The sequence below is a fragment of the Carlito syrichta genome, unplaced genomic scaffold, assembly GCF_000164805.1.
Source record: "Carlito syrichta isolate Samal-C Ts95f unplaced genomic scaffold, Tarsius_syrichta-2.0.1 Scaffold307134, whole genome shotgun sequence".
Classification (NCBI taxonomy): Eukaryota; Metazoa; Chordata; class Mammalia; order Primates; family Tarsiidae; genus Carlito; species Carlito syrichta.
The window spans coordinates 508,884-521,493 of NW_007251230.1; the positions used below are offsets into that span (position 1 = coordinate 508,884).

The 12,610-nt window shown below is 37.7% G+C and overlaps 1 pseudogene; it reads left to right on the forward strand.

Moving 5' to 3' along the window:
• The first annotated feature begins 2,239 nt into the window (after nucleotides 1-2,239).
• Nucleotides 2,240-5,026, forward strand: LOC103266300 (annotated as a pseudogene).
• The last annotated feature ends 7,584 nt before the right edge of the window (nucleotides 5,027-12,610 follow it).

The window sequence follows — 12,610 nt, forward strand, 5'->3', positions numbered from 1 at the left end:
AGCCTTCCTACTGAGTTTGATCACTTTGCATTTTTATGTGTTGTCTGTTTTCTAAAATTTCTGCTTATGTCTTCTGCTCTTCTCATTGTTTTCTTTTTCTTACTGATATATAGACTTTACTGTACATTCTGGAATATTAATTCCCTGTCAACCATGTGTGCTACAATCATATTCTCCCAGTTTATAGCTTTTGTTTTCATTTTTAATATCTTTTTTAAACATAAAATTTTTGCTTTGATATAATCAGATTGATTAATCATTTATTTTTGGCTTGAACTTCTTGTGTTTTGTTGAGTCCTTTCTTATCCTGAAGTCATTAAGGCACTGTCTTTTGAAACTCTTATGGCTTTGCCATTCATATTTAAATCTTTAATCAACTGGTAATTGATTTTTGAAGAAGACTTGCAGAAGAGATTAGACTGTGTTTCCCTTCCAATTGTACTTGGTCTATTTTTGAATAACCATCTTTTACACCCACTGATTTGCAGTGCCTTTATTATCCATATATATGTGGAGGTCTGGTTCTGGATTCTCTGCTCTGTTCCACTGGTCTATTTCTCTATTTCTGTGCCAATTCAACACTGTCTCAATTACTATACCTGTAGAGTAAATTTTAGGATTGAATACAACCTTACTATTTTTCTTCAGGATTGTCTTAGAATATTTTTAGACCTTCGCTCCTCCATATATATTCAGCTGCTTAAATTAAAAGAAAAGCCTTTTAGGGACATCAAAATTTCAATGACTTTCTGGGCAGAATTAGCATCCTGACAATATGAGTCTTTACTATTCACATAAAATAGCTATATGTTTATCTAGACTTCTTGAATAAACTCTTATTATATATTCTAAAGTACATAATTTTTGGTGCTGTAATAAATGGAATCTTTTTAAAAATTATATTTTGAACAGATTATTCCTGTCATAAACTTAATTGAGTTGTTAATACTGTTTTTGTATCTGGTAACTTTGCTAAATATTCTTAATCGTTCTAATAATCCATTTGTTAATTATTAAGCTTCCTATATTGGCAATCATATCATCTGTAAATAATGTTGATTTCTTCTTTGCAAACCTTATACCTTCTTTTTCTTCTCACTTTACTTGAAAATAACTCTTAAATTAAAATTTGAATAGAAATGATAATTTGGGTCATCTTTGTCTCATTCTCATGTAAAAAGAATGTTACCAAATGTTTCTACTAAGTATATTTCCTGTACTTTTTTGAAGTTGGACTTTATGGAAGTATCTTCATGTTCCCAGCTTGTTAAGAGTGGGCTTTTTTTTTTCCTTCTGTATTTATTAAGATGAGCATATAGTTTTTAATCCTTTATCCTCTTAATCTAGTAAATTATAATATATTAATGATAACAAAATTAATTTTTCAATGCTAAAGTTACCTTGCATTCCTGGGATGCATCCAATGTGGTTATGATGTATTTATCAATTGTATTTATCACTGGATTCAGTTTACTTAGATTTACTTAGGATTTATGAATTACATGAGCCTACACATTTCTTGTACTATCTTTGTTGGTTTTGGTGTTGCTCTAAATGAATCTCTTTCATAAAGAATAATGAGAATTTTGAAGATAAAGTTGCTGACAATGACAACAGACAGGACTCTGGAGATTAGAATAATTCGTCTAATCATCTTCCCTTTCCTTACACTCCCATCTCATAAAATTAGAGATGCCATGTCATATCTTTGTCTTCAATTTTTCATATTTTGTAGAAATTAAGCAAACACAGGAAATAGTATAAATGATGATCAATAGAATTAAAGTAGTGAGTTCTAATTCCTAATTTCTAATCAAAAGAGTCACCTGAAATACTCGTCTACTTGTAAAAAGAAAAAGTTATTCTTTGGAAATAAATCATGTTTTATAATTTTCCACTGAAACTTTAGGGTTCTCTCTTAATAACATAGTACATTATTCAAGTTAGAAAAATATACTAGTAAAAAAGCATGAGAAATAATGTTTAAAAATATTAACAAAAAAAATGAAAATAAAGTCACAGACCTGTGTATTTTGCTTCCTTTAAACATGAAAGGCCTTCCTTTAAACGCAAAACGGTAGTTGTTGGATGCATTCATGTGCTAACACCGTAGAAAAGAGAGAGAAAGTTAAACTTGGAGTTATTTTGTCTTTGTTAAATGCAAACAAAATTGTTGACGCAGCTCTCAACAGGAAAGGCAATGTCCTTGTCCTGGGAATTCAGATCATAAAACAAGCAAATGCTGTACCAGCTCTCTAATGACAATTTGAAAGAAAACAAGGTAATTAGGTTCTAAACTTCTAAGAATAAGCATTTGAACCCAAAATAAATGTATAAAATCATTATCTCTTACTGTATTATGAAACTGCAGGACATTATTTTCTGAGGTTGCTATTTTAAAAGTTATGAAAGCAATGCTAAATCTCTTAGAGCTGAAAAGTTACAGTGTCATTATTCAGGCATTGGTTCTCATACTCTGGTCCTTTCACATGTCACATGGCTACATGATATTCCCAAGTCATGGATTTTGCCGTTTGATCTCTGATTCAGCTTGAAGATATTTCAGGGCTCCAGAAGCCAGGCAGTTCTCTGAATACACTAAGTATACATATGAAGCAGCTCAAATGTACAAGTACTTGCATCAACAAACACTTCAAAGGTCATTAATAACTTACAGGTGTGAGAGTGGAAATGCCCTCTGCTCTCCCCTGCCCCTTCTTGAACTCTGGTCACTCTCTCCGGGCCATTTTTGTAACAGTGAATTCTTAACTTGGTATTCCTCTTTTCCTATTTTCTCTTTCCTGGCTCTGGGGCTTTTAAGATGACATTCCAAAATCGTCTAGGAAACATAAAAGCAGACCAAAACGCTTCACTGTGTTAATTCGGATTTTTAAAAATCCTTACGTTATTAGTTTATTGAGAGTAGAGGAAAGCAATTTAAGCCCTCCTTAAGAGGCTACCTATAAAAAAAATGGAAAGACAGAACAGGTGGGTAGTAAAAATCTGCCTGGTTTGAATCATGGGGAAATTCTGATGGACTCTAACATCTGCTTAGTTTCTACCACTTCTGAAGGTAGTCTCTCAAACTGTCCTAGCATCTCCAAAAAGGCCAATGAACTGTGTGTGAGAGAGAAACTTAATCCAACATCTAAACTAAGGTTGCTCCACAGTGGAACTATTGACATTCTAGGCCGGATCATCTTTGCTGTGGGGAGCTGCCCTGTGTATCATAGGATGTGTAGCAGCATCCCTGGCCTCTGCCCACCAGATGCCATTAGCATACCTGCCCCCACATTGTGACACCAAAAATGTCTCCAGACTGCCAAATGTTCAACAAGAAACACAACTGTCCTAAATTGAGAACCACCTACCTAGATGGAGGTGTCTTCTGATCTCAAACCTATAAGTATGAATCAACTCCACACCAGGGCAAGCCAAATAAGACAGTTAGATCCATATGTAGGAGCTGGGCACAACAGTGTTCCCCTGCAGTCCCAGTTACTTGGGAGGCTGAGACGGGAGGCTCACTTAAGCCCACAAGTTCAAGGTCAGCCTGGGCAACATAGCAAGAGTCTATCTCAAATAAATAAATAAATAGTCTAATCATTGTATGAAAGGATATTTGCGCAATGCCAAATATTACTCCACAGCTTACTTGTAACTACAAAGGGGAAGTACTTTAAGATTGAACGGCACCAGGCTCAGCGGCTTAGCCTGTAATCCCGCACTCAGGCAATCCACTCACCTCAGGCAATCGAGGTGAGTGGATTGCCTGAGCCCGAGGGTTCAAGACCCGCCTGGGCAACTTGGCAAGGCCTCATCTCTACAATAAATCAAGAAATTAGCCGGGCATAGTAGCGCGCGCCTGTAGTTCCAGCTACTTGAAAGGCAGAGGCGGAAGGATCGCTGGAGCCCAGCAGGTCGAGGCTGCGGTGGCTGGGAGTGTGCCACTGTGCTCCAGTCTGGGAGACAGAGTGAGATTTCAACATAAAAAAAAAAAAAAAAAGCCGGGCTCGGTGGCTCAACCTGTAATTCCGTGCCTTTGGGAGGCTGAGGTGAGTGGATTGCCTGAGCCCGCGGGTTCGAGACCCGCCTGGGCAGCGAGACCTCATCTCTACAATAAATCAAAAAATCAGCCGGGCGTGGTAGCGCGCGCCTGTAATTCTGGCTACTCGGAAGGCTGAGGCGGAAGGATCGCCGGAGCCCATCAGGCGAGGCTGCGGTGGCTAGAAGCGGCCACTGCACTCCAGTCTGGGCAACTGAGTGAGACTCCAACTCGGAAAAAAAAAAAAAAAGATTGAACTGGCAATCACTACCTTAACCAAGTGACTAAATGTAGCATCACTAATAATGGGACAAAATGACATAATATATTTAACCTTTCCCTAATTAAGTCTCTGGACTAACACTGAATTTATAGAAGAGAAAGCACAGACCAAGTTAAATGACACCATGAAAAAACAGACAAGCCGGGCTCGGTGGCTCAGCCTGTAATCCCGCGCCTTTGGGAGGCTGAGGTGAGTGGATTGCCTGAGCCCGTGGGTTCGAGACCCACCTGGGCAGCGAGACCTCATCTCTACAATAAATAAAAAAATCAGCTGGGCGTGGTAGCGCATGCCTGTAATTCCAGCTACTCAGAAGGCCGAGGCGGAAGGATTGCCGGGGCCCAGCAGGTCGAGGCTGCGGTGGCCGGGAGCGGCCACTGCACTCCAGTCTGGGCGACAGAGTGAGACTCCAACTCAAAAACAAAAAAAGAAAGAAAAAGAAAAGGTGAGGAACTATTCTAGATTACAAAATAATAATTTAAAAACTAAAGAGGGCACTCGGCGTTGGCCACTGCGCAGACCAGATTTCCCTCGCTCAAAAGCCTCTCTCTGCTCCCTCCGAGACCACGTCTGACAAACCTGATATGGCTGAGATCGAGAAATTCGATAAGTCGAAATTGAAGAAGACAGTAACTCAAGGGAAAAACCCACTGCCTTCCAAAGAAACGTTCGAACAGGAGAAGCAAGCAGGCGAATCGTAATGAGGCCAGCGCTGCCAGTGTGTACTGTACATTCCACAAGCATTGCCTCCATATTTTACTTCTTTTAGCTGTTTAACCTTGTAAGATGCAAAGAGGTTGGATCAAGTTTAAATGACTGTGCTACCCCTTTTCATATCAAAGAACTACTGACAACGAAGGCCGCGCCTGCCTCTCCCATTTGCCTGTCTGGCTGGCAGGGAAGGAAAAGAGCTTGCATGTTGGTGAAGGAAGAAGAGGGGTGGGACGACAGTGAAATCTAGAGTCAATCAAGCTGGCCCAAGGTGTCCTGCAGGCTGTAAAATGCAGTTCAATCAGAGTGCCATTTTTTTGTTCAAATGATTTTAATTATTGGAATGCACAATTTTTAATATGCAAATAAAGTTTTAAAACCTGAAAAAAATTAAAATTTAAATTTAAAAATTAAAAAAAATAAAAACTTAAGAGACATAACACTGTGGAAACTTTGACCAGATCTTTTTTTAAAAAGCTAAAACAAGCCAGGTGCAGTGGCTCAAGCCTATAATACCAGCACTTTGGGAGGCCAAGGCAAGAGGATTGCCTGAGTCCAGGAGTTTAAGAACAGCCTGGGCAACTTGGCAAGACCTCATCTCTACAATAAGTCAAAAACTTAGCCAGACATGGTGTCACATGCCTGTAGTTCCAGATACTTGGAAGGCCGAGGAAGAAGGATCACCTGAGCCCAGCAGGTCAAGGCTGCAGTGGCCGTGAGCGTGCCACTGCCCTCCAGTCTGGGCAACAGAATGAGACTCCAACTCAAAAAAAAAAAAAAAAAAAAAAAGCAAAAACAAGGCCAGGCACAGTGGCTCATGCCTGTAATCCAGCATTTTGGGAGGCTGAGATGGAAGAATTGCTTGAGCCCAGGAGTTCAAGACCAGCCTGGGCAAAATACTAAGACCGTGTCCCTACAAAATAAAAAATAAAATAATTAGCCTGGCATGGTAGTGCATGCTTGTAGTCCAAGCTACTCAGAAGCTGAGGCAGAAGGATCACCTGAGCCAGGAAGCCAAGGCTGTAGTGAGCCATGATCACGCCACTGTACTCCAGCCTGGGCTAACAGAGTGAGACTCCGACTTAGAAGAAAAAATAATAATAATAATAAAATAAAAAAACTATAACTAGACATTTGTTGAAACAATTGAAGAAACTTGAACATGAACTAGATGTTAGAAGTTGTGATCATGGTAATATAGATATATTAGGGAAGGTCCTTATTTTTATTAGGTACAGGCTGAAGGTTTAGATGTTAGACGTCATGGTGTTAATAAACATATATCTTCACACATACACAGTGTGAATGTGCTGCATAATGATATTTTGGTCAGCGACAGACCACCTATATGACAGTGTTCCCATAAGATTATGATGGAGCTGAAAATTCCTATCATCTAGTGACGTCCTAGCTAGCCATCACAAAGTCATAGTGCAACTCATTACTTTTTCTGTTTAGGTATGTTTAGACACACAGATACCATTGTGTTATAATGGCCTACAGTCTTCAGTACAGTAACATGCTTCACAGCTTTATAGCACATAGCCTAGATATGTTGTAAGTTATACCATCTTGATTTGTCTAAGTATATACAATGATGTTCACACAATGACGAAATTGCCTAAAGATGCATTTCTTGGAATATATCCCTGCCATTAAGCAATGCATAACCATATATACATGTATATGCACATATACATACATATATATTAGAATTACTATATATTATATGTATCTATCTATACATTTTATATATAAAATTGAATAGAGAGAAAAAAGGATAAATCACATGTGCCAAAATATTATAATTGTTTAATTTAGATGGAGGTATTCACTGTACTATTATTTTAGTTTTTCTAGATGTCTGAAAAGTTCCAAAATAAAAAATTGGAAAGAATAAAAGACAAAAATGTTTAATCTATAATCTAATTGAGAGAATCACTAGTATTTACATCATCACCAATAATTATCTACTAAGCATAAAGTATTGTGAGCAATTCAAACGTATAGCAATACACAGACCCTGGCCATGAAGAAAACAAAAAACATTAATTCCATTATCAAAATTAAGAAAGAAAAGAAAGTTTTAAAAATATATATATATAGCATAACAACTTTGTTTGTAGCCTGGAATTTGATATGAATAAATACCAATATCAATTCTTGAGGGAACTAGTAACAATTTTTTATGTCTATCCAGTGTGTGTTGTACCAGCTTAAGTAGCCCACTAGACTGGGCTGTGTATTCTCAAGATTCAGCCTGAATCAGTCTTATTCTGTAACTACACCTCACCCTGTCTCTGCCAATGTGGTACTCATCTTGCTCTGATTTGGCTTCAGGGTTCCCCTTCCAGGACATATACCTTTCCTGACTCCAGCCTTTACCTAACTCTCCTCAACCTTTCCTGACTCAAGCCTTTGCAGTTCAAAGGTAACTTGATTGTATATCTCTTCAAAAAGACAGTAATTCAAGGCATGGTGGCTCACATCTGTAATCCCAGGGCTTTGGGAGGCTGAGGCGGAAGGATCACTTGAGCCCAGGAGTCTGAAGCTGCAGTGAGTTATGATCGCACCACTGTATTCCACCCTGGGCAACAGAGCAAGACCCTGTTTCAAAAAAAAAAAAAAAAAAAAGTTAATTTTTATTGTCCAAGGCTTAACCCATATGTATTTTAATTTGGTAGTTGTTTTAGTTCACAACTACTCTGGTATTTTTGGCCTCATTTCGTAAATGAGAAAACTGAAGCACAGAGAGGTTTAGTAACTTTTCCAATTTTACCTAAATAGTAAACATCAGTGCTAGGACTCAAACCCAAGTCTTCTGTAGCTCTGCTGAAGTGTATTGCCTAAAAAGGCAAAATAAAAACAATGTGATATGGGGTGGAAAGCATGGCTTTCCAGGCAAGGTTAAAATAAAAACCAAATTTAAGATAAGACTACAGTTTAAGTAGTGGCTATGGTTAAGAACTTAAATCTCCTTTAGATGAGGTTTGCATTTGGGACTCCTCTCCCTACTACCAAGCCCCAAGCATTCAAGTACCTCCATACAACTACTTGGCTGTGAACATGTTGTGCTCCATTATGGCAGTATTTCCCATCAGACCTTTCCTAAGTATTCTGTGAAACTGAGGATATTAACTTTAGATTCTAAAGCACATTAAGTTATTAATGGATGATTATCTGGGTTGGTGTGTTAAACATTTGCATTGTAACTGAAACTCACTGGATATAGCACTTTAATTGAAGTCAAAGACTCAAATTAGAAAATTCAGGCATTAGTCTTCAAATTGAGCCTTATAAAAAGCTGTCTGACTGGGGACACCAATAAGGGGGGAAATGAGGAGGGTTAGGATTCAGAAATTACCTATGGGGTGCAATGCCCACTGTCTGGAGAATGGGCCACCTGAGACCCAATCCCTACAACTACACAACATGTCCATGTAAAGAACAGGTATGTGTACCTTCTGAATCTAAATTTTTTTTTTAAAAAAGCAACTGGGTGTGGTGGCTCACACCTGCAATCCCAGCACTTTGGGACGCCAACGCAAGAGGATTGCCTGAGCCCAAGGGTACGAGATCAGCCTGGGCAACTTGGCAAGACCTCGTCTCTACACTAAATTTTAAAAAATTAGCCAGGCATGGTGGTGCACACCTGAAGTTCCAGCTACTTGGAAGCCCAAGGTGGAAGGATGACCTGAGCCCAACAGGTCGAAGCTGCAGTGGTTGTGAGCGTGCCACTGTACTCCAGACTGGGCAACAGAGTGAGACACCGACTCAAAAAAGAAAAAGCTGTCTGAAAAAAAAAAAAAAGAAAGAAAGAAAAAAAGGAGTCTGCTTCCTAAGATCTTTTTTTTTTTTTTTTTGGCAACAAGAATTTACATTTCTCACCCAAGTCACAGCACTAAAGAATAAAAATAAAATAAAATAATTTGCATTGCTCTGTAAGGTCTTATTTTTGCTATGTAATATGTTTTTATGATTCAAAAATTTAAAAACATGAAAAGATATTCACCATGAATCTTCAGCTACTTCTTTAGTCCCTCTCAACCTGTAGTGATAAGCATTTTTATTCATGTTTTGTTTAATTTAGCATCACTTTATGCAACAATCAAAATGTATTTTCCACAACATATAAATTATTTACATTCGTGCTTTTTTCTCTACTTTTCAATATATCATAGAGATCTCTCTATATATTAGTACCTTGAGATCTTCCTTATTCTCTTTTACAGCTGCATAATATTGTATTTTGAGGATGTACCATTGCTTATTTAACCAGTCCCCTATTGGTGGACACTTAAACTATTTACGATCTTCTGCTGTTGTAAGTAATGTCACTCTAATATCCCTGTATATGCAGATACATCTGTGGGATAGATTCTTAGAAGTGAAAATGGTAAGTCAAAGGGTGTGGTAGACAGAATAATGACTTCTGCAAAGATTTTCATGTCCCAATCCTCAGAACATGTGAATATGTTACCTTATAGTCAAAAAGAACTCTGCAGAAGTGACTAAATTAAGGATCTCCTTACTTCCACTCTGAATGTGAGTATAATTACAAGGGTGTTCATAAAAGGGACGCAGGTTAGCAGAGAGGAGATGCTACACTATGCCTCTGAACATAGAAGAAGGGGCCATGAACTAAGGAAAGCAGGCAGCCCCTAGAACGTGGAAATGGCAAGAAAATAGATCATCCCCTAGAGTTTCCAGAAGGAACAGATTCATGGAGACCATTTTAAACTTCTTACCTCCAGAACTCTAAGATAATACATTTGTGTTATTTCAAGTCACTAAGTATGTAGCAATTTGTTATAGCAGCAACAGGAAACTAATACAAAGGGTAAATGCAACTATGGAGTTTCTATATATTACCAAATTTCCTTTCATAAAGTTTGTGCCTTTTTGTACTTCTAGCAGCAATATGCCTATTTTCCAATTGTCTCTTCAACAAATTATGTTATTAAGCTTTTGAATTTTTACCTGTATGATAGTCAATAAATGGTTCATCTCAGTATGGCTTTAATTTGGGGGTGAGGTTGGACATCTTTTCACCTATTTAAAGGATTTCTTTTTCTGAAATTTAAAAAATACATTCTATATTTTTCTAAGGAGTTGCTCTGTTTCTTCTTGATTCTTTCTGAAGGCTCTCTATATTTTAGGAATCTACCTCTTTGTAATGAGTTACACATATTTTTCCCACTTAATCATTTGTTTCTTCACATTTTTTTCCATGTCTAATGATATAATCATGTGGTTTTTGTTTTTACATCTGCATATACAGGCATTTGCTGCCATATGTACGTTTTTCTTATTTTTACTTAAATTTCAGTTTTCCTCATATAGGATCTGCATATTCAAAAGAGTTGAGCATGGCCTGTTTTAGTATATCAATAAAGTAAGATTGTCTGCTAATCTCAAGCAACATTTTCAAGGCCAGGTGTAGCAGGTGATTTGTTGTTCCTTTTTATTTCTGCAGAGATACTTCAAATACAGGAAACTTACAGTGTGAGAAGTGCACAGAAGATAGCCAAGTAATCCTACACAATATTTAGTAATGCAATTACTGCTCTACTTAAATGTGTTAATGGAAAAGAATCAAAATAATCCATAAATTTTCTGAGTCATCATAAAATATTACTACCACAGTATGTGTTTTCCCTCATTGTATTCATTTAAATTTTATTTTTGAGAACACTATCCCTGGATCTATATCAAGACATTCATTCTCCTAACTAATATGAATTAAAAACCATTTCTATATCATAATGAGGCAACAACATTTAACTGAGTTACAACTAACTAAAATAAAAATGTAAGCAACTAAAAATATCGAAGTTGTATAACAGGTATTTTGCTAAATAGAGCATCACAAAAACTATTTTGAGTGCTCTTAACTTAAAAAAAAACCATTTTTTGTTTGTGTAGAGATGGGGTCTTGATATTTTACTTAACTGGTCTTGAACTCCTGGCCTCAAGTGATCCTCCCACCTCAGCTTCCCAAAGAGCTGGTATTACAGCCATGAGCCACCACACCTGGCACGTTTTCTTTTCTTTATTTTTTACCATTGGCATTTTTTAAAATTTTTAATTTTAAAGATGTGGGGTACAATTCAGGTTTAGGTATACAAACATTCATTATGCAGGTACCCCTGTTGATGAGGTATGCCTTCCCCTCCCCCGGTAATTTCCCACTACTGCCAATCCTGCGCCCCTCCCCTCTCCCTGGCAGTTTCTCACTGCTGACAACCCTTTTCTTATAGTATTACGATAATTGTTCAAGGTCCACTTATGAGTGAGAACATGTGATACTCAGTTCTTTGTTTCTGTGATAGATCGCACAGTATTATAGAATCTAAGTCCATCCAAGTTGCTGAGAAGTTTATAATTTTGTCCTTCTTATGCCTGCGTAATATTCCATTGTGTATATGTACCACATTTAAAAAAATCCAGTCCTCTTTTGATGGGCAGCAAGGTTGGGTCCATGTTTTTGCTATTGTGAATAATGCTGCAATAAACATGCATGTGCAAGTATCTTTTTCATAGAGTGATTTGAGTTCCTCTGGGTATATTAACAGTAGGCAGATTGAGGGGTTATATGAAAAGTCAATTTTTAGATCTTTTAGCAATCACCAAACTGTTTTTCACAGATCTTGTGCTAGTTTACACTCCCTCCAACAGTGTAGAAGTTGGAGGGAGTTCCCTTTTCCCCGCATCCTCTCCAGAATCTGTTGTTTTTTGAGTTATTGATGATGGCCATCCTGACAGGAGTTAGGTGGTATCTCAGTGTGGTTTTAATTGACATGTCTTTGACGACTAGTTAGGCTGAGCATTTTTTCATGTATCTGTTGGCTGCTCGTATGTCTTCTTTTGAGAAGTGTCTATTCATATCTTTTGCCCCCTTGGAATGGGGCTGTGTTTTTCTTTTCAGCACGTTTGAGTTCCTTGTAGATCCTAGATGTTAGACCTTTGCCAGATATATACAGTTAGCAAATATTTTTTCCAGCCTGTGGGCTGTCTCCCTGCTCTCTTGATGGTTTCTTTGGCTTTGCAGAAGCTTATCAGTTTGATGAGGTCCCACTTGTCTATCTTATCTCTTATGGCATGGGCACTTGGGGTTTTGATCAGGAATTGGCTGCCAGTTCCAATTTCCATAAGGATGTCTCCTGCATTTTCTAAGGTTCTTACAGTTTGAGGTTTTCCATTTAGGTCTTTGATCCATTTAGAGTTGATTTTTGTGTATGGTGATAGGTAGGGATCTTGTTTTAATCTTCTACATGTGGTCAACCAGTTTTCTCAGCACCACTTACTGAATAGGTTCTCCTCTCCCCAGCCATTGGTGGGGGAGGCTTTGTTAAAGACAAGTTAGTTGAGAAATTGAGGTTTTGCTTCTGGAATCTTTATCCTGTTCCATTAGTCAATATGCCTGTTCTTGTACCAATACCATGCTGTTTTGATTATTGTAGCTTTATAATAAAGTTTAAAGTCTGGGAATGTGATATCTCCCACTTTGTTTTTTTTTTTGTTTTTGTTTTTTTTTGAGTTGGAGTCTCACTCAGTCACCCAGACTGGAGTGC